Source organism: Indicator indicator, chromosome 16 (genome assembly GCF_027791375.1).
Source record: "Indicator indicator isolate 239-I01 chromosome 16, UM_Iind_1.1, whole genome shotgun sequence".
NCBI lineage: Eukaryota > Metazoa > Chordata > Aves > Piciformes > Indicatoridae > Indicator > Indicator indicator.
The window spans coordinates 21,090,592-21,110,997 of record NC_072025.1 but is presented as its reverse complement, the minus strand read 5'-3'; positions in this window follow the sequence as shown (position 1 = coordinate 21,110,997).

Here is a 20,406-nt window from a genome sequence, read left to right as displayed (position 1 = left end):
ACAGTGTGCTCAGAAGGCACTGATTTCTGTAGCTGCTTTTCAAAGTAAGGCACTCAAAAGACCTAAACACCAAACCCAAGGGGTTCTGGGCCACTTCACCTTTAATTTGCTGCCTCTCCAGCCCACTGGCATGATCTGCTTTGTATCAAAATTAGATTGCTTGGGCTTGAGAACTTGGATTCATTTTTTTCGTGAGCTATACCTGGAGCTCCCTCAAACATGGTTTTATGAGTCAGCCCACAGAGGAGTTTAGCATGAGCTCAGTCAGTGTTTCTGATCCTCACTTCATGCAAACATCAGCACCTTTCAGAAGTCTGTGCATCTAAAGGCTTCTCTGCTAGCTACCAGATATGTTCCTCCATGAAGGAGCTTTTAACTAAGTCACTCTGAATAGCTCAACCAATAACACTGGCACAAAATACTGGCAAAGAGAGCAGAGGCAGAAGAAAATTCCCTCCATGCTCAGATTTTCACTCAGTCACGGCAATAATAAACTAACAACATTCTTACATAGGTGTAACACTGCAGCTGTCTCAGGTGCTTATCTTTGCAACTCAGCTTTATTCTATTCTGTTCCAGGTTTAACCTCCAGAAAGTGACTTTTCATGGTGCTTACCTCTGCAAGGCTGATGAATCCAAGGCTGTCAGTTTCTCCAACAGTTAAAAACAGAGTAACCACTTCACACACATAGGCAGAACTCAGATAAGGATATGAAAATCAGTGTGCTTTTCAAAACTCACCTTGAATGAGTGAGCTGTGACTTCTTCCCTTTGTGAAACTGACCCAGGAATGTAGAGACAAAAGGGATGTTCAGACTGCCTGCCACTGTCTTCCAAAAACAACCAAAGATCATAGGAAAAACATTGTTTACTGAAAGATTGGGCAAGCATTGGAACAGGCTGCCCAGGGAAGTGGTGGAGACACCATCCCTGTGTAGACATGGCACTTTGGGACATGGGTTAGTGGGCATGGTGGTGTTGGATTGATGGTTGGACTGGATTATTTTAAAGGTCTTTTCCGATTTTACTGATTCAATTCTGTCATTCTAAGGCATTGAAGGTTGGTAGGGGAGGAAAACAAAAGCAACCCAGGAGTTCTGATGCCTAAGTAGTTTGCTATAAATATAACTGTGCAAAGCTTGCAGGAGGCTGCTTTCAGTGTGTGTTTGTCTCCCTCTGAGTCCTTTTGCCCATCTGCCCAAGGCCAGTGACCTGTAAGCACACATTACAATGCTGGCTTTTGGATCCCTAAAAACCCATCTGTAGGGTTCTTAATCTGCTCACTCCAAAGGCAGGAGCTGTATACAAGCACTGCAGCTCCTGCCTGGGATTTCATATGCCTCTGCCTCCAGATGACAAATACCTGCATGCCAGTAAAGTTCTGCTTCTCTTTTTGTACCTGGGACTCCTGCAGTGGATTAACAAACATGAAGTGGCATTACTAGTTCTGCACAAAACCAGTGAATAGACCTGAACTGGGGTTTGTAACAAACCCATGCTCCATCTATTTCCTCCTTCTTACTTCTGTTAGGAGGATTCCTCTCTTCTTAGGCTTTTTTTCAAAACAAAACAAACCAAAAACTAAAAAACCCTCTCATCCTTACTTTTAAAACAAGTCAGAATATTTCCCAGTGCTGCCTATTTCTTTGAACCTCTGATCAGTGCAACTAATCACTTAATTGTGGGTTAGTTGGAGATACCAGGCATTCCAAATGAGCTTTTCCAGGTAGCAGGCAATCATACCCTGCCACATTTCCCAACTATGCCTAGCTTGGTGGAGTGAATCCAAGTGGGTTTGGCAAGTCAGCTGCTCACACCACCCACACACCACACACCTACCTACCAGCATTTGACTTGCTGAGCAACTCTTTCTTCTCCCCCTTGTCCCACCCACCACGGTTCCTTGGCCAGGAGGAGAATTTGTAGTTCAGCAGTTCAAAAGAAAAATCATTCATTCTGCACTGAAAGCTGTGGCAGAGACATGGCTGCTGTGTTCTGACTTGCCTGGAGTGATGAAGATGGTCCAGCCCTGAGATCCCACCTGAAAGGACTCATGGAAGTCCTCCTGTCACACCAAGCAGTGTCTGGTGTTGCAGGGCTGTGCCTTGCCCTTAAGCCTGGAGATGAGGAGGATTCTCTGCTGAGGTCTGAAGGAGCTTCTTGCTGCCAGGCAGCTGGGAGCCATGGCATCAAAAAATCCACCCTCTCAGCTTTTCCAAAGCAGCACAGTAATACCATGCAAGCTCCATGGCTACATAAAGCTCCAGTGAATAAGATGTAAGAAATTAAATGAAAGCAAAGGCCTCCAGAGTTATAAGCACCTTAGACAATGTAAAGACTTATTTTTCCTGGTTTATTACTTCCATCACTGCTTTTATCCTCCTTGCTAAATGCTCAGAATTCAGGCAATATTAAAAGCAGCTGAGCAGTAAACTTTCAAAAGGATGCAGCCACTGTTCCAAACTTTGCTTTATTCCCTTTTATCTATACCTGTGAGGAAAAAAAAAAAAAACAAAACCAAAAAACACACCTGAATGAAACACAAGTCAATATTTCCTGAGAAGCAACAAAATCACCTTTCTGCTTCCAGACTCCCCTCTGCCCTTCCACAGAAATCAGCTACAAAAATTCACTCCCTGAAGTCCTGCTGACACTATTTGCTGCTGCTGATGCACAGGGATTATCTGACCTGATAAAGCTGGGTTGCTTTTTCCCCCCTCTTAATAGGACAGTGCTCATTTCAGGAGGTAAATGGTGTTTTTCAAAAGAAGCAGGGCAAAGGCAGAAAGAAATAATGAGGGTTGCATTTCTTCACTGATCATGAAAAAACCAAAAGGATATAGAAGTGGAAACTCTGACCTTCCTCCTGTCCTTTGCAAACCATCTGTGTCTGAGGCAAACTCAACATTTCAGCTGGTGGGTAGTCAAAATGCTGCTTAAGGAAAGGTGATGCCCTGGTCCCAAAGTCACTTGCACTGTTTGCCCCAGGAGGTTCAGATGTTACTCTAAGATCAGACATGTCCTGTGCAAAACAAACCCAGAAAACAAACAAACAAAAAACCCCACACCAAAATAAACAAACAAACAAAACCCCAGAAAACAAACAAAAAAAGCAAAAAACCCCAAACCAAAACAAACAAACAAAAAAACAGAAAACAAACAAAAAAACCCAAACCAAAAAAAACCCCAAACAAACAAAAAAACAGAAAACAAACAAACAAAAAACCCCAAACCAAAAAAAAAAAACCCCAAACAAACAAAAATAACCAAACTAGGAAGGTTGGAGTGCTGCATTCTTCCACATCACTCACTCTGGCCTGGAAATAAATGGAAGTGAAACTAAAGGCAGGAGCTACTAGAGCTCTGTGTTGCTAAATGTGATGCCTGTTTAGTGCTTGGCATTGTGCAGATCCCTTGCTGCTCCCTGCAAAGGGCACTCTCCCACAGCTTCTTCAGAGGCCCATGGGATAAAGAGAGGCCCAGGGATAGAGCAAATCCAAATGAAACAAGCTTGTGTTTCTTGCACCCTCATCTTACCTCCTGCCTTATCTGTAATTAATATCTGCAAAATTCTTTGAACTTTCCTTTTCTCTTATCTCAGACATGGTGCAGCCCCTGGATGTGATGAGTTGAAAGAGTCTCCTGGAGGGATCTAGGCTGGCAACTGGAAGGAATCTCCACCTGCTTATCATTTGTGCTTTGCAGCAGTAACCATGATGATAGGCAAGTTCTTCTTCCAAAGTTCAATATTGATGTGGTTAATTTTGGTCAACAGGCTAAGCCTATTGAGTTCTGGTCCAGCTCAAGCTGTGATTTTTCCAAGGTGGCTGACAAATGTTCTCCCAGCAGCTTGCTCAGGTGATAACTACCTGCCTGTGTACACCTTCAGGGAGGTGGAAGGAAAGGTTTGTGAACCAAACCAACCTGAGCAGTGGTGGCAGTTTGTAGTGGTGTCAGAATGTCCTTCCAGCGAGGAGCATGAAGTACAAACCAAGGTTTTAATTTGTGATGAAGGGTTGCACAAAGTAATTTACTATGGGAAGATCCAAAGTAACTCAGCACCAACTCCCTCCTTAATTTTTTTTTTTTTTGTATTTCTACTATCTCTAATTACAGGCATGAGATCCAGGTAATAAGTGGGTTAGGTTTTCTGCTAAGAAAAGGGTGTCTATAATTATAGGCACATGTTCAACTGAGATATTGTGGCATCCAGTGCTTCCACAAAGATGATAATTGTCAACCTTTGCACTGTAATTAAATCTAAATGGGAATCCTAATCATTTTCCAAATGAGCAAACAGTAAGCCTATCTTGATTGGCCCTGGCGTGGCAATGAATGAAACTGATTTACTCTATGAGTTAATTAAGTTTTATTAAAGCCCATGCCCCCCTCTCCTCAAGACCTACATTGTCAGCAAATATTTGAGCTAATTAGTTCTGTATTGTCCTAAAGCTGTGTGATAGCACTGCCTACATTACCCTATTAGGAGTCCTCTTTTTCTGCAGCCTTCATTTCAAGTTCCCCCCCCTCTGAGCAACTACTTTGCCTTTGATTCACCTGTTTCTTGGGTTCATGACCTTCTTTTCCCTTTGAGGCTCATGATTTCAGGGAGGCTCATGAACAAAAGAGGATGCTATGCAGTTTGGTGCTCAGCTTTCCTTACAAATTCTCTTTATGCCTAACCATGACCTGACAGGCTGAATGTAAGTGATCTCTACTCGCAGGCATTCTTCTTGCTGCTATTCAGATGGGATAATTTTTCCTGTCAAATGCCAGTGCAGCCAGCCCAGCAGGGCTCTGCTAAGCATGGACCACACAGTTTGCTCCTGTGGCTTGCTGGATGCCATGTATCATCCTGGGTAAGCAGTTACACTGCACAAGCCAACCAGACCCAACATGACTTGCTTTTGCCTTCCCTTCTCACTCTGAACACAACACAATCATCTACTTGAGCCACAGACATAATTTGAACTCTCACTTTGGTTTGCTCCATTCCTGCAAAGACAGCAATTGGATGTAGCTATCGAAGATAAGAGTTAGGAAGCTCTTCCACATCACTTCCCAGCCTGGTCTCTCAAGGAAGCCACATGTGTGTCAAGGAGACCCAGAGATTGCTTCAGGGAGTGACTGCTGGGAGCTGCCACAGGTGGAAATCACAGAATCACAGAATTACTGAGGCTGCAAAAGACCTCTGAGATCATCAAGTTCAGGCTAGGACCTAACAACACCACATCAGCTAAACCATGCCACAAGTGCCACATCCAATCTTTTCTTAAAAAGACCTGCAGTGATGGCAACTCCACCACCTCCCTGGGCAGTCCATCCCAGAGCCTGATCAGCCTTTCTGTGAGGAAGTACCTCCTAATATCCAACCTAAACCTCCCCTGGTGCAGCTTCACACCCTGTCCTCTTGTCCTGTCACCGACTGCCTGGGAAAAGACCCTGACCCCCTCCCACATACAACTTCCTTTTAGGTAGTTGTAGAGAGTGCTAAGGTCCCCTCTAAGTCTCCTCTTCTCCAGGCTGAACACCCCCAGCTCCCTCAGCTTTTCCTCATACAACTTTCCCTCCAGCCCCCTCACCAATGGAAAAGAGAAGAAATTGTTCATCCACTCATCAGCCAATACCAACCAGCACAGGCACACTAAACCAGGGGAGATACACTGATTCATCATGTGAAGACCATGCTTTGTTTCCCCACTCTGTCTGCTCTCTCTCTGCTTTCTCAGCCCAGTTGTTTGCCTAGAAGAACATATTTGTTCTTCCTTTCGTGAAGGACCTGAGCTGCAAAGTGACTGCAAAGTCAAATGTTTCCAAGGCACTTGCCCAAATGTAATGATTTGTGCAATTTAGCGGAAAAAGTCAGAGAGCTGAAAAAATATATGTGCTTCCTGTGGAGAGAGCACCTGAAAGGCAATGAAATTCCATTACCTGCAACAAGCCCATAAACAGCATTACAGAGCAGTCACTTGTCAGTGCTGGATGCTATTTGTGGGAAGCCACTAATTGCAGCTTTCATAAAACGGTTTGACTCCCTTCCAGGCTGATGCACACAGCATTCCAAGTGGCTGAGTTAGAAGCTGCAGAAAGCCAAATGCCCCAGCCATGGGAGCAAGCTGACACTTCTGGATTCCCTCAGGAGAGCTCCCCAGCTGGGCAAGACCTTGGCCACTTCTTGACCACTGCCTTTCCTGCCATCACTGTCTCCTCCTCCACAAGAGCAACCACAAAAATCAAGGACTTATGGGAACATTAATGGTACGTTGTAAGGGGAAGCCTCTGTCTCCAGGAGATTCCTAGGATTTAGTGTTATAAGGAAACCAGGCAGAAAGATGCAGATTGCAATCTATTTGTCTAAAGATGGACAACTGATGTCATTGGAGATGTAATACTTGAGACCTGGTGATACTAGCAGATAAATGCTGGACCTGCAGAAGACCTCTTCCCTCCTGGAAGGGCAGCTGGAGGTCAGGTGGGACATAAAAAGCATCACAGGTAGTTTGTGAAGATCACAGGCAGCAGAGTCATGGCACATACATGGCCACACAAAGAGCCCACAGCTGAAGTTCCTCTTTACAGCCTGATGCTTTGGGAAAGACCTTTCTTCCTAATTACCTTCCTTGGTACAGGGCAGAGTCTCCCTTACAGAACAAAAAAGAGAAATGAAGCTTAAGTCAAACTTCTGATCTTCTGAGCCCAAAGCACACATGCTTCAACTCCAGCCCTGGGACTTCTTCACACCTTGCCCTGTGAATCTTTACAGATGACACAATAGGACACACCTGACTGGCAGGTGGAAAAGCTGGCAGGCAGCAGTGTGATTCATCAGCCCTTTCTGAGCACACAGAGAAGACAATCTGCTGATGTTTGGACAGTTTGCATGTCCTTATCTCAGTAGAACTTGTTCACACAAGCAAAGTCAGATTTTATGTTATCCTAAGCCTTGCCCCATACTTGTCCTAGTAGCTGAAAACAAGTTATTTTAGCCAAAGGCTCCAAAATTCTCACTTCTATTTTTTTTTTAAATGAAAATAAACTGATCAGTGAATTAAAAAAAAAAAAAAAAAAGAAGAAGAAGAAGGAGGAAAAAAGAGAGGAAGAGAAAAAAACCAGAACAGTATTTTCAGTGGCTCATGAGCTGGAAAAAAAACATTTTTTAATGAGGGAAAAAAAAAAAGATTAAGGCCACTCAGCAGCTGAAAAAGCAAGCACTTATTAAAACAAAATATTGAATGTTCATATCCATTGAATGGTTGGAAAAGCAAGTTCTAATGATCACGTTTAATAATGTTTAGAGCCACCCAGGGCCTTGAAAAACAACTTCTTGCCTAACCTTAGAGAGCTGCTGATTGTAATAAAGAGCATGCCTGCTGAACCTACATGCAGTGAATTAGATCCCCTACCACAAGTGGGCATAAAAGGGTTAAAACCCCAAAGCTCAGAGTGCCCTTCCATGGAGGGAAGCTAGAGACAGGTAGCTGGCAGGAGTGAGAGGAGGGGAAGGGAGAGAGTGCTACAGAACCAAGCTGAGCTCTCTGATATCCTTCCTAGTGGGGAATATCACAGAATACATCTGGTGGGAAGAGACCTCCAAGGTCATCCAGTCTGACCTTTGACCCAGCACTGAAGGGCCAGCACTAAACCATGTCCCTAAGTGCCAGGTCCACAGCTGCTTGAACACCCCCAGGGATAGTGACTCCAGCACTGCCCTGGGCAGGACTATTCCAATGTCTGAGAACATCTCTGGGAAGAAATATTTCCTAACATCCAGCCTGAACCTTCCCCTGGTGCAGCTTGGAAACATTCCCTCTGGTCATGTCCAGCACCCTGAAGCCTGCCACGTTGTCCCACTGTGAGAAACTGGATAACAAACACAGGTTTTCCATTGCCAGGAAAAAAAAGGAGGGATTGTGCCACACTAGACACCCTCTGCATCTTCACATGCAGAGAAGGGCCTGGAGATTGCAACCAGGCAAAAGAGCCCAGGGAGAGATAAAGTTGTGCCTCCAAGCACCCTGTAACATAAGATACTCTTCTTCAGTTTGACAACCTAATGGCTTGTCCTGAGGCAGCACTACAGAGTTATTCAAAAGTTCATCATCTTAGCACAGATGCTGGGGAACATTCCTACTTCTGCTGTTTCCTACTCAGAAATGGCCTCTGCATAGTGAAAAATGGTCTTAATTTTACTGCATTTAAACCAAAAAACACTCAGGGGCTAGGCCTAGGAGAGCTCAGGTAGTGTGAAGTAGTCCTCTGAGCCCTTCAGTGGCATGACTGCATTGAATTTGAGACAGTGCTGCAATTTGTTGTCGATATTTCACACTCCTCTAATTTCCATATGGGGAAAATAACTGCTTGGGAATCATCCTGCCTTGTTGATGGGGATTGAGGGAGTCATTCTGAATCCCTCTGTGCTTTTGGAGCCTTTCCAGAAGCTCAGCATGGTACCTGCAAAGCAATTTGTCTTTGCAAAAATATTTTGCCATTTAAAGCCACTAAGTGGCAGGAAAAAACAAGCCCTGAAAATATATGTGGTGCTTAGTGCGGGTTCCTAGCTGTACATGCTGAGGGTTTTAAGTGTGATGCAGTAAGCTCTCCTGGAGAAAGCAGTTCCTGGGCTGCCGTACCCTTTCCACCCAGCAGAAACAGGAGAAATCGATGTATGTTAATCAAGGTATCAGATATAGGAGAGATCTATCAACAAACAGAAATAGGACCAGTCTGCAGGCATGGTGCCAGGCTTCTGGCCAAGACTTTGTGCAAATAAAGATGCAGTAAAGCTACAGCACAGGCTCCCAGCACAGCCAGGAGATGACAATCAGCTGCAGTGTTTCAGCTGGTGCCTGCAGAAGCCTGACCCTACATCAATGATCAACGCTGAGCACAGACTGTAATTAAGATGATGACAGGAATTGCTCTGAACTTCTGACTTCAGCTGCCTCAAAGGAACTGACATTTCTTGGGTAAAATGGAAAGCTTCAGCTGTTTAATTTTGGATGACACTCATTTGCGATGTGCTGCTGAGGGCAGTGACCTTCAGCTGAAAGAAGGTCTCCATGAAGGACAAACTAACCTGGATGCTTGCAATGTCCCAGCCTCACCCTTCTTCCTCAGTGAAACAGTTTCGTCTTCAGAGGGAAAACATTCTGCTGAGTTTTCCCATGCTGAATCTTTGTGTTCCCATGCACAGCTCTGGTGAAAAGCCATATCTGCAAAAAGACATCAGGGAATTTGAGTCTATTGGCCACTTCGGCTGCTGCCTCTGGACAGTAATTTGGGCACTTCCATGGCAGGATTTGGGATTATGGAGCTTGGAGAAGAGGAATACCAGTAAATCAGCAAGCTGTATGGTGGTGGAAGGAATTGGATGGAGCCTTAGAGTGCAGCTTACTTCATAATCACAGCTGGGAACAACACATTAGTCACAGAGCCTAAGCTATCTGTCAAGAAAGATCACTTACAAAAGTTGTGTCTACAGCACAGTGTCCTGCCCTTTACAGTCTCCTGCAGCCCAAGCTGAGCTCTTTCCTCCGCAGAGTTTAGCACAGAAGAGCACTGCTAGGAAAATCTGCAGCCTGGAAGTTTTGAGGCAGGGTGTGTGCACAGGCTGATGTCCCAGAGCTCTGCACAGCTGCAAACAGCAGAAACCTTCCTCAAATATGCAGCAGATCCCTCTGCTCCTTCCAGTACAGGGTTGTTGGTGATCTCCTCCATGTCCATCTCCCCACCCACCTCTGACCTTCTGTCAAGAGATGACATGACTCTGTCATGCTGAGCACTGACCTGTGTCCAGCTCAGCTCACAGCACAGTGAATATTCAGAGCACAGCTGGGGAGGTAGCCCTGCCCCACCACATGCCAAGGACACCCAGCCACCGAAGAGCAGGCAGCAGCAGGGGGGCTGGGGGGCTCCATTTCCCTCCACAAGGACAATTGCAGTGCACCAAACACACCCTGCTTCAGACACACAGCATCCTGTCAGGAGAAATATTGGACAACAAGGGGAGAAATGTGTCCTCCTCCCTCCTCAGCATCCAGAGACTGTGATTTCAACTGTCTTCTGGCTCCTAAACCTGGCTGGGTTGCCCTCACCTTACTGCCAAGCCCCAAAATGCTGAGGTTTTCCAGAACACCTTGAGAGCTTTCAATCACTGGCATTGCTTAGCTTTTTCTTAGATACTGTGAAGTCAAGAAACTGGCCTTTGCCTCCTCTTCTTCCTCTTAGAAATTCCTCTTACTTCTGGGGGAGATGGAATTTACACTGATGCTAAACCACCAAGCAGGGACTGCTGCAAAAGATGACCAAAATATTGACTTCTGGAGATCAGTCCAAAAGAAGGCTCCTGGGGGAAACAAGAAAGCACAAAGGACTGAAGGGAGCAGTTCAATGGGACCCAGCTGTTGCTGTTGCCAACAACACTCAAGCATCCTGTAACAAACCAGTAGTTGCTTCTCATGGGAGCTTTCCCCTCCCCATTTTCTGCAAAAACCCTGACAAAATCCTGCAGCTTAGCATCCCCAGCAGCTCCCACCACCTGCTCTTTCTAGCCTCCAGCCCTAGGTTTGTCCAAACTCCCACAGATACTGTGCAGATGAGAGCAGGCTACAGGAATCCTGGGGAGGAAGCACATGTCTTTCTGCAGAGCTACATGAAAAATGCCCCGGATCCAGTTTCCTCCTCTTAAGATCGTGTGAAACACTCTGGCTGCTCTCTCCTGAGGAGCTGGGGGGAACCACCTTAAGCCCTACAACAGCTTTGACAACAGCTGCAGCAAGATTAATGGTTTAAATACATTAGTATCCTTACTGGTACTAAGTGGTTTTTCATCTATTTGCTCTTCCACAGTGGTACTACAGGATATTTACCCACTGGGAATGCTCTACTTTAAACAACAAAAAGGATGTGATTCCACTCTCTCCTGTGCTAGATTTTTCCACTCAGGATTCCCAATGAATTTGTTGGGATGATTTGTAATGCAAACAAAGCAAAAGAGAAATGGATTCAATTGGGGTTGCTCATGATTTAGGGTGCAAACAAAGCAAAAGGGAAACAGAACTCCAAATCTGTGGAGTAAGGATGTAAAAAATTCAGCAGTGGGCAGGGTAAGTGCCAAGGAAGATGCTGCTACAAAGGGACACCCCAGTGTCCTCCTAATTTCTCCTGGAAGTTTCATGAGGTGAGAGCTGATGAGTAAACAGTATGAAACAAGTTGAGAAGTCTAGACCTGCCTTCAGGAGAAGCCAAATACTGCAAAGTGCGCTTGCATGGTTAAGAGAAATGGAAGGAAAAGGAGCTGGAGACATGAGATTGACAACGTGAAACCTGCACTTGCCTTGAGCCCCAGTGATAATTGGAAAAGGAGAACAAGGTCTGAGCGTGGTGAGAGATGACTGGCAACAGGTAAAATTCACCTTGTCCTGAGGAACAAGACAACAGCCAGAGGGATGTCAGTAACCAATCCACTCACTTCCTAGCACAGTCCTGAAATGTAATTATCATAATTTAAGGATTTTTATACTTTGCTTCACTGAATCTTTGTTTGAAGGAAGGAGGGAGGGAGGGAGGAGGGAAGAGGGAGGGAGGGAGGAGGGAAGAAGGAGGGAGGGAAGGAGGAGGGAAGGAGGGAGGAAAGGAGGAAGGAGGGAGGAAGGGAGGAAGGAGGGAGGAAGGAGGAAAGGAGGGAGGAAAGGAGGAAAGGAGGGAGGAAAGGAGGAAAGGAGGGAGGAAGGAGGAAAGGAGGGAGGAAAGGAGGAAAGGAGGGAGGAAAGGAGGAAAGGAGGGAGGAAAGAAGGAAAGGAGGGAGGAAAGGAGGAAAGGAGGGAGGAAAGGAGGAAGGGGAGGGGAAAGGAGGAAAGGAGGGAGGAAAGGAGGAAGGGGAGGGGAAAGGAGGAAAGGAGGGAGGAAAGGAGGAAAGGAGGGAGGAAAGGAGGAAAGGAGGGAGGAAAGGAGGAAAGGAGGGAGGAAAGGAGGAAAGGAGGGAGGAAGGAGGAAAGGAGGGAGGGAGGAGGAGGGAGGAGGAGGAGGAGGGAGGAGGAGGGAGGGAGGGAGGAAGGAGGGAGGGAGGAAGGAGGGAGGGAGGAAGGAGGGAGGGAGGAAGGAGGGAGGGAGGAAGGAGGGAGGGAGGAAGGAGGGAGGAGGAAGGAGGGAGGGAGGAAGGAGGGAGGGAGGAAGGAGGGAGGGAGGAAGGAGGGAGGGAGGAAGGAGGAGGGAGGAAGGAGGGAGGAGGAAGGAGGGGAGGAGGAAGGAGGGAGGAGGAAGGGGGGAGGGAGGAAGGAGGGGAGGGAGGAAGGAGGGGAGGGAGGAAGGAGGGGAGGGAGGAAGGAGGGGAGGGAGGAAGGAGGGGAGGGAGGAAGGAGGGGAGGGAGGAAGGAGGGGAGGAAGGAAGGAGGGAGGAAGGAAGGAGGGAGGAAGGAAGGAGGAAGGAGGAAGGAGGGAGGAGGAAGGAGGGAGGAGGAAGGAGGGAGGAAGGAAGGAGGGAGGAAGGAGGAAGGGAGGAAGGAGGAAGGAGGAAGGAGGAAGGAGGAAAGAGGAAGGAGGAAGGAAGGAAGGAGGAAGGGAGGAAGGAGGAAGGAAGGGAGGAGGAGGAAGGAAGGGGAGGAAGGAGGAAGGAGGAAGGAGGAAGGGGAAGGAAGGAAGGAGGAAGAGGAGGAGGGAAGGAAGGAAGGGGAGGGAGGAAGGAGGAAGGAAGGAAGGGGAAGGAAGGAGGGGAAGGAAGGAAGGGGAAGGAAGGAAGGGGAGGAAGGAAGGAGAAGGAGGAAGGAGGGAGGAAGGAAGGAGGAAGGAAGGAGGAGGAAGGGAAGGAGGAGGAAGGGAAGGAAGGAGGAAGGAAGGAGGAGGAAGGAGGAAGGGGAGGGAAGGAAGGAGGAGGAAGGAAGGAGGGAAGGAGGAAGGGGAAGGAAGGAAGGAGGAAGGAGGGAAGGAGGAGGGGAAGGAGGAGGGGAAGGAGGAGGGGAAGGAGGAGGGGAAGGAGGAGGGGAAGGAGGAGGGGAAGGAGGAAGGAGGAAGGAGGAAGGAGGAAGGAAGGAAGGAGGAGGAAGGAAGGAGGAAGGGAGGAAGGAGGAAGGGAGGAAGGAGGAAGGGAGGAAGGAGGAAGGGAGGAAGGAGGAAGGGAGGAAGGAGGAAGGGAGGAAGGAGGAAGGGAGGAAGGAGGAAGGGAGGGAGGAAGGGAGGGAGGAAGGAGGGAGGAAGGAGGGAGGAAGGAGGGAGGAAGGAGGGAGGAAGGAGGAAGGAAGGAGGAAGGAAGGAGGAAGGAAGGAGGAAGGAAGGAGGAAGGAAGGAGGAAGGAAGGAGGAAGGAAGGAGGAAGGAAGGAGGAAGGAAGGAGGAAGGAAGGAGGAAGGAAGGAGGAAGGAAGGAGGAAGGAAGGAGGAAGGAAGGAGGAAGGAAGGAGGAAGGAAGGAGGAAGGAAGGAAGAAGGAAGGAAGAAGGAAGGAAGAAGGAAGGAAGAAGGAAGGAAGAAGGAAGGAAGAAGGAAGGAAGAAGGAAGGAAGAAGGAAGGAAGAAGCTCTATCTGCAGAGCTGAAATATCCTGATCTTTGGTCCATCAGCCATTGCCAGCTGAGGTGAGCTGCAGAGCTGCAGCTTTCCCTGAGGATGCTGGCACCTTTCTTCTTTCAAAAAGAAGAGGAGAAGGACTAAAGCCTGTCAGGAGATGCACATGACAATGGCTTTCTCCAGCTGCCTTTACCCTCAAACCGTCTCAAAGCTACTTAGCTCCCAGGGTGGATTCACAATCCAAAGTTTTTGGGGGAGGTAAAAGGAAAAAGGTGAGGGGAATCTTTCAGGAATTTGGCCTCATCTGCTGCTCCAGATTCATCACCTTGCATCTGAAGAAGTCCATGTAAGGCAAGGCAGAACAATTGCCCTGTAAAAAACATTCACCAGGCATAACTTGCAGGGCAGCCATTGCAGTGGAGTCCTTTATAACCACACCTTACAGTCCCAAAGCAATGGGAATGAAGCTACTGCATCATCAACTCAATGCCTAATATGATGAAAGCAAATTGGCTGAATGAATTTAGGAGCACAGAGGCCTTTTCTGCCATTCTCCTTCAAACTGAGCTAGTGACACTGCTGTCAACAAGCAGGAGTATTTGGGAGTTAGCTTCCCTCCAGTTTGGAGTGAATTCAGGTTTGTGTCCTTAAAAACATTTTTAAACCATCCAGAAAAATATCTCTGAAGGATTGCTGTAAGTTAAAAATACTGAAGTGTAAAAATACTGAAGTGGCTCTAGTGAGAGTAATTCCTGACTTCAGAAACTCTTGTTCATTAAAGGAATGAAGAGATGTCAAGTTGTTTAAAGGTTAATTTCAAACTCTCAAGAACATAGGTGAGAAAATGTAGAGCCTGCTTTGAAGGTGAAGTGGGAAACCAATGAGATGTTACTTAAACATCAAGGGAAAGGGGTGAAAATGTGTGAAAACATAGTGCTTTGATGAAAGGAAACAAATCAGATCTTTGCAGTGAATGTACCAGGCCTTGGATGGAACATGGAGATCTCTTCATCTGCAGGTATCATTACAGTGCAACCAAGGTTCACAAGAACATGAGGAGTTAAATCTTCCTTTCCTTTGACAGCACTATTTCCTCCCCCCCCCCCCGCCCCAGCCGGAGATGGCGCAGAGACCTCACCAAAATGGGCACCGGACACCGACCAAAATACGCCGAAACCTCATGAAGACGCGACTACTGCCGACGCTCACCAACAAGACTTCAAGACATCCCAAAAATAGTCGACATTAATTCATTACTAATTCATTTCTTAAGTCGCCTACCTCGTACGAATCATGTCACCGACCACACTTGATGTGATGCCTACCCAAGCAAAAATGCACCGACAAACTAACATGGGCTCAGCAACTCACGTACAAATAGCACCACCTCTGTATGTCCGCTTAACCACACTAAGATGGCTCCCGCGACCTCAAGAAAATGGCGCTGACCTCAAGAAAAATCGCCGACCACAAAGATGGCGCCTACCTCACTACTAAGTTCGCCTCCCACACGCAAAACATCGCCAACCTTCACGAAGATGTCACCCCGACCTCCCAAAACCTGGGCGCCAACCTCACGAAATATGTCGCAGACCTCACTAAGATGTGCGTCCGACCATACCGAAGATTTCGCCAAACTCACGAAATATGGCACTGTGACCCCTCACCAAAATGGCACCGTCCACAGTAAAGATGTGCGCCGACCACCACCAAAAATTTCTCTGACCTCACCAAAAATGATGCAGACCTCAAGGTACAATAGGTCACCGACCATAACGAATATGGCACCCCGACTTCAACGCAGAGACACCAACATCAAGAAGATATGGCGTCGACCTCACAAAAATGTCGCCGTACCTCACCATGATTCTGCCACCTCCACCCGAATAAGGGCTACAAACTCAATTACTCAGTCTCCGCACCACCCTAGACAATGTCTCTTGCCCCTTCATGAATAATTTCCCAGACCTCCTGAAAGGCCGGTACCACACCAAAATTGTTATGGATCAGCGCTCCACCACCCACAGAATTCTATTCCTCAAGTCACCAACCTCTACCCCCCCCAATCCACCCGCCTAAAGCGCCTACACCCACCAAAATGTTCATACCACCTCATACCACTCTATTCCCACCCTACTCACTCCCCCCCCACCCACATGGCTCATCCCAGCCCCCAAAATGCGTCCAACCCCGAAAATAGCTCCTCCCACACTACGCATTTCTCCGTCCACCCCTCATAAAACCCCCAACCGACACCTCACACCAAAATGTTGCCGGACCACACAAAATGCAGCCGACCCTCACATACGCCAATAGGCGCCGACCTCACGAAGATGTCGCCGACCTCGCCTAAAATAATGCGCCGGACCGCAGCCAAAATTGTCGTCTTACCTCACCAAAAAATAGCCGACCCTCATGAAAATAGAGCCGACCTCACGAAAATAAAGCTGCCTGACCTCACCAAAATCGAAACCAACACACTAAAATAGCAAGCGAACTCATGAATGAAGACTCCGTGACGTCCACCAAAATGTCGCCGACCACTAGATCCAAAATGGCGCCAAACACACACACGAAAAAAGCGCCGCTCTTACGAATATGGCCACCGCCCTCACACCGAAGATGGCCCGCCAGTAATCATCACCAAAATGTTGGCCTGATATCACGAAATGGCTCCACCATCACGAGAAATAGCGCCGACCTCAGCGAAGATTGCTCGTGACCTCTCACGAGATGTGTTCCAACCCTCACTAAAATTGCCGCCGACCTCCCAAAATAGCTCCGGCCCAACACGAAGAATGCGCCTGTACCTCAATCAAAATGACGCCAATATCCACGAAAAATAACGCCTGACCATTACGAAGATGTGCTCCGACCGTACGATTAAATAATTGCTCCGACCTCTGGACGATAATGGCTCCGGTGACCACCACACATTGGCTCTGACCTCACCAATGAAAAGAGCCGACCACATAAAATATTTCCTAGCCTCACACGAAAATAGCTTGCCAACCACACCAAAAAGATACCAACATCACGAAAATAGCGACTAACACATTAAGATTACTCCGACGTCAACCAAAAAGCGCCGACGTCACCAAAAAGGCTCCGACCTCACCAAAGTTGCTCATGACCATCACGGAAAACTGTTGCCGATAACACTAATATGTGCTCCGACCTCACGAAGATGATTACCCAACTAAGATTGCTCCGACCTCACGACGATGGCGTCCCGGCCTGACAAAATGTCACTGACCACACCAAAATTGAGCCCAACTTACGAAAATAGCGCCGACCTCCTACCAAAAAGCCGCTTAACCTCACACAATATCGTCCTACCTCACGAATATGGCACCGACCATCCACGAAGAAGGCTCCCAACCACACACAGTATGGCGCAGACCACATCCAAAATAGCACCGACCCTCACGGCAGATTGCGCCGACCTCACCAAAATGATCCCAACATCACGAAAATGCTGTTGAAACACATGTAAGAGACTTCTAACGACACCAAAATGTTCGCCGACCACACCAAAGTTGTTCATCACTCACGGAAAACCTTGCCGTTAATCACTTAATATGGCGCCTACCTCACGAAGAGGAACGCCCCCCAACAAAGTAATGCGCCTGAGACCTCACTAATATGGCGCACGGCCTACCAAAATGCACTTACCACACCAAAAGGGAGCCCAACTGACGCAAATAGCGCCGACCACACCAAAATGAAAATGCCGCATGACCTCACGACAATAGCCGTGACCATCACAAAGATGTCGCCGACCTCCACGAATAAGGTGCTGACCTTTCACCAAAATGGTCACCTGCCGCAACCAAACTAGCGCCGACCTTCAACGAAGCAGAACTCCGTAACGCAACAAAATAGTAAAGGCATCGACCTCCTCTACCAAGCACCGAATCTCATCTAAGATGGCTCCGACCACACGAAGATGGCGCCGACCTCAATACTATTATCTACTCTACCTCCCAGCCATAATCTTGGCGACCTCACCAAATATGGCTCCAACACACGAAAATAGCATAGCGGCGACACACGAAGATGGTTCCTAACTCAACACCAAACGGCGCCAGACCACAAGAAGATGGCGCCGTCCCTCACGAAGATGTGCCTGTGACCACACCGAACCAAGATGCGCCAAACTCACGAATATGGCACATGAACTAACCTAAATGGCCCGACCATCACCAAAATGTGGTCGCCGACTACACAACCATCAGCGCTGACCTCAGGAATTATGGCGCCGAGCTCAATGAATGGTTGTGCCGGACCTCAACCCAAAATTGGCGCCGACCTCCACCAAAATAGCGCCTAACTCAGAAGAAGGCGCCGTAATTCACGAAGACAGCGCCGACCTCTAACTAAAATATCTCTGGACCACACGAAGAAGGCTAACGACCTCACGAATAAGACGCCACCTCACCAAAATTTGGCGCCGACCCTCACGAAGATTCTCCGACCATCACGAAGAAATAGCCCCCACCTCATCTCCCCAAAATGGCACCAGACCTAAGTAGGACTATGCTGACCGCATAAGGACTGCACCACCCGCACAAGGACGGCTGTCAGAAGGACGTCGCGGTATTTCACAAGGACGGCGCCGACCTCATGAAGTGGCAACCGACCCTCACCAAAATATGCGCAGACCTCCACGCAGATTGCCTCAGACCTCCACCAAAATGGCTCCGACCTCCAAGAAAAAAAATCGCCGACATCACTAAGAAGTCGACGGACCCTCACACTAAGGAAGGCTGCCAAACTCACTAAGAATTCGCAGACCGCACCAAAATGGCGCCGATCTCACGAGAAAAATACGTCTTGACCTTTTAACGAATATGGCGCCGTACCTCACGAATAAGGTCACAGACGCCATCACGAGGATTGAGCCGACCGCAAGCAAAATGCGCCCGACCAAACTAATATGGCGCAGAACACACGACAATATCACCAACCTAATGAAGATGCCTCTTGAGCCACACGCATATGTTGGGTGCGCCGACCTCAAGGAAAAGGCGCTGAACCTCACTAAAAAATCATCGACCACGACGAAGATAAGCGCCGGACCTCAAAGAAAATGGCGCCGACCTTAAACGTAAAAAAGCTCATACCTCGACTAAGAGGGGTGCCTACTTCACTAAGGAAGGGTGCTCCGACCTCACCAAAAAATCGTGTGCAGACCTTCACGAAAAAATTATCCGACCCTCATGAAAATAGTGAAGTGTCCGACCACACTAAAAATATGCGCCCTACCTCACCAAAATATACCAACATCACGTAAAATATCGGCTAACACATAAGATGAATCCGACGTCACCAAAATGGCGCCTACCTCACCAAAATGGCCTGCCATCCTCACCAAAGTGTGCGCAGAGCCCTCACGAAATCACAATCCGATAACACGAATAGGCGCCGACCTACAACGAATAATGAACCGACCCAACTAAGATGCGCGCCGACTCACGAAGATGGGGCGCCTGCCTGACCAAAATGGCACTGACACACCCAAAAGGTAGCCCAACTGACGAAAAATAGCGCCGACATCAACAAAATGCCTCTGACCTAACGACAATAGCGACGACCTCGACTAAGATGGCCCCGGAACCTCACGAAGATGGCGCCAACCTCACGAAGAATGGCACTGACCACATCAAAATTTTCTCCGACCATCACGAAGATTGCTCCGAACCTCACCAAAATTGAGCGCATGAGCTCACGAAAATAGTCGCTCAACGTCTCACGAAGAATGCTCCGTACCTCATTAATATGATTCCTGACATCACCAAAATAGTGTTGCCGATATCCCACGGAAATTGCTCCAACATCACGAAAATAGCTCCGACCGTCGACGGAAGATGGTGCAGTACCCTCACGAATATGTTGCCAACCTCACTAAAAATGTATGTGCCGCCGACCACACCAAGAATACGCCGTCCTCACGAAGATGTCTCAGAACCTCATCAAAAAGACGCGCAATAACACGAAAATAACGCTGACCTTCGAATGGTGTCTCTGACCTCATGAAGATGGCCACTCATTGCACCTACCTCACTTAGAAGGCGCCGACCTCACCAAAATGTCTCAGACCATCACCAAGAAATAGCCGACCTCATTAAAATAGAGCCCCGACCTCGGGACGACAAAGCTCCTGTACCTCGACCAAAATTATCCAACATCCATCACGAAAGATAGCTGCGTACACATGATGAAGACTCCGACGTCCACCAACATTTCACCGACCTCACGAAATCATTCCTATGTCACTAATATGGCCGCCGACCTCACACGAAGTGTGTATGGAACCGTACCCAACGAAGATGTCGCCTACCTCACGAAGATGTTTGGCCGGCCAGACCAAAATGGGCACAGACCTCGACCACAAGTGTAGCCCAACTGGGAACGAAAAAGCGCCTACCCTCACCAAAAAGGCCTGCTGACACACGACCAATAGCCTGCCGACCTCACGAAGATGCACCGACCTCCACGAAGATGGCTCAACCTAACGCAAGATAGGCACTGACCATCACCAAAAAATGTGCGCTGAGCACAACGAAAATAGCGCAGACCTCTCACGAAGATGTTGACGACTTCACCAAAAGGGCGCATGACCTCACTACACCAATAGCGTCATACCCTCCAGCTCGACTAAGATTTAGACCTAAATCACCAAAAATGGCGCTGTGACCTCACAAAAAATGGAGCCCTACCTGACGAAAAAAGTGCACGCGAACTCCACGAATAAAGACGCCGACTCACGAAGATATCAGCCAACCACATTCACCAAAAAGACTCCTACTACACCAAAATGTCGCTGACGCTCACGCCAATAGCGCCAGACGATCACAAAGATGGTTCCACCTCACGAAAATGCGCCCGACCTCACCAAAAATGGCGC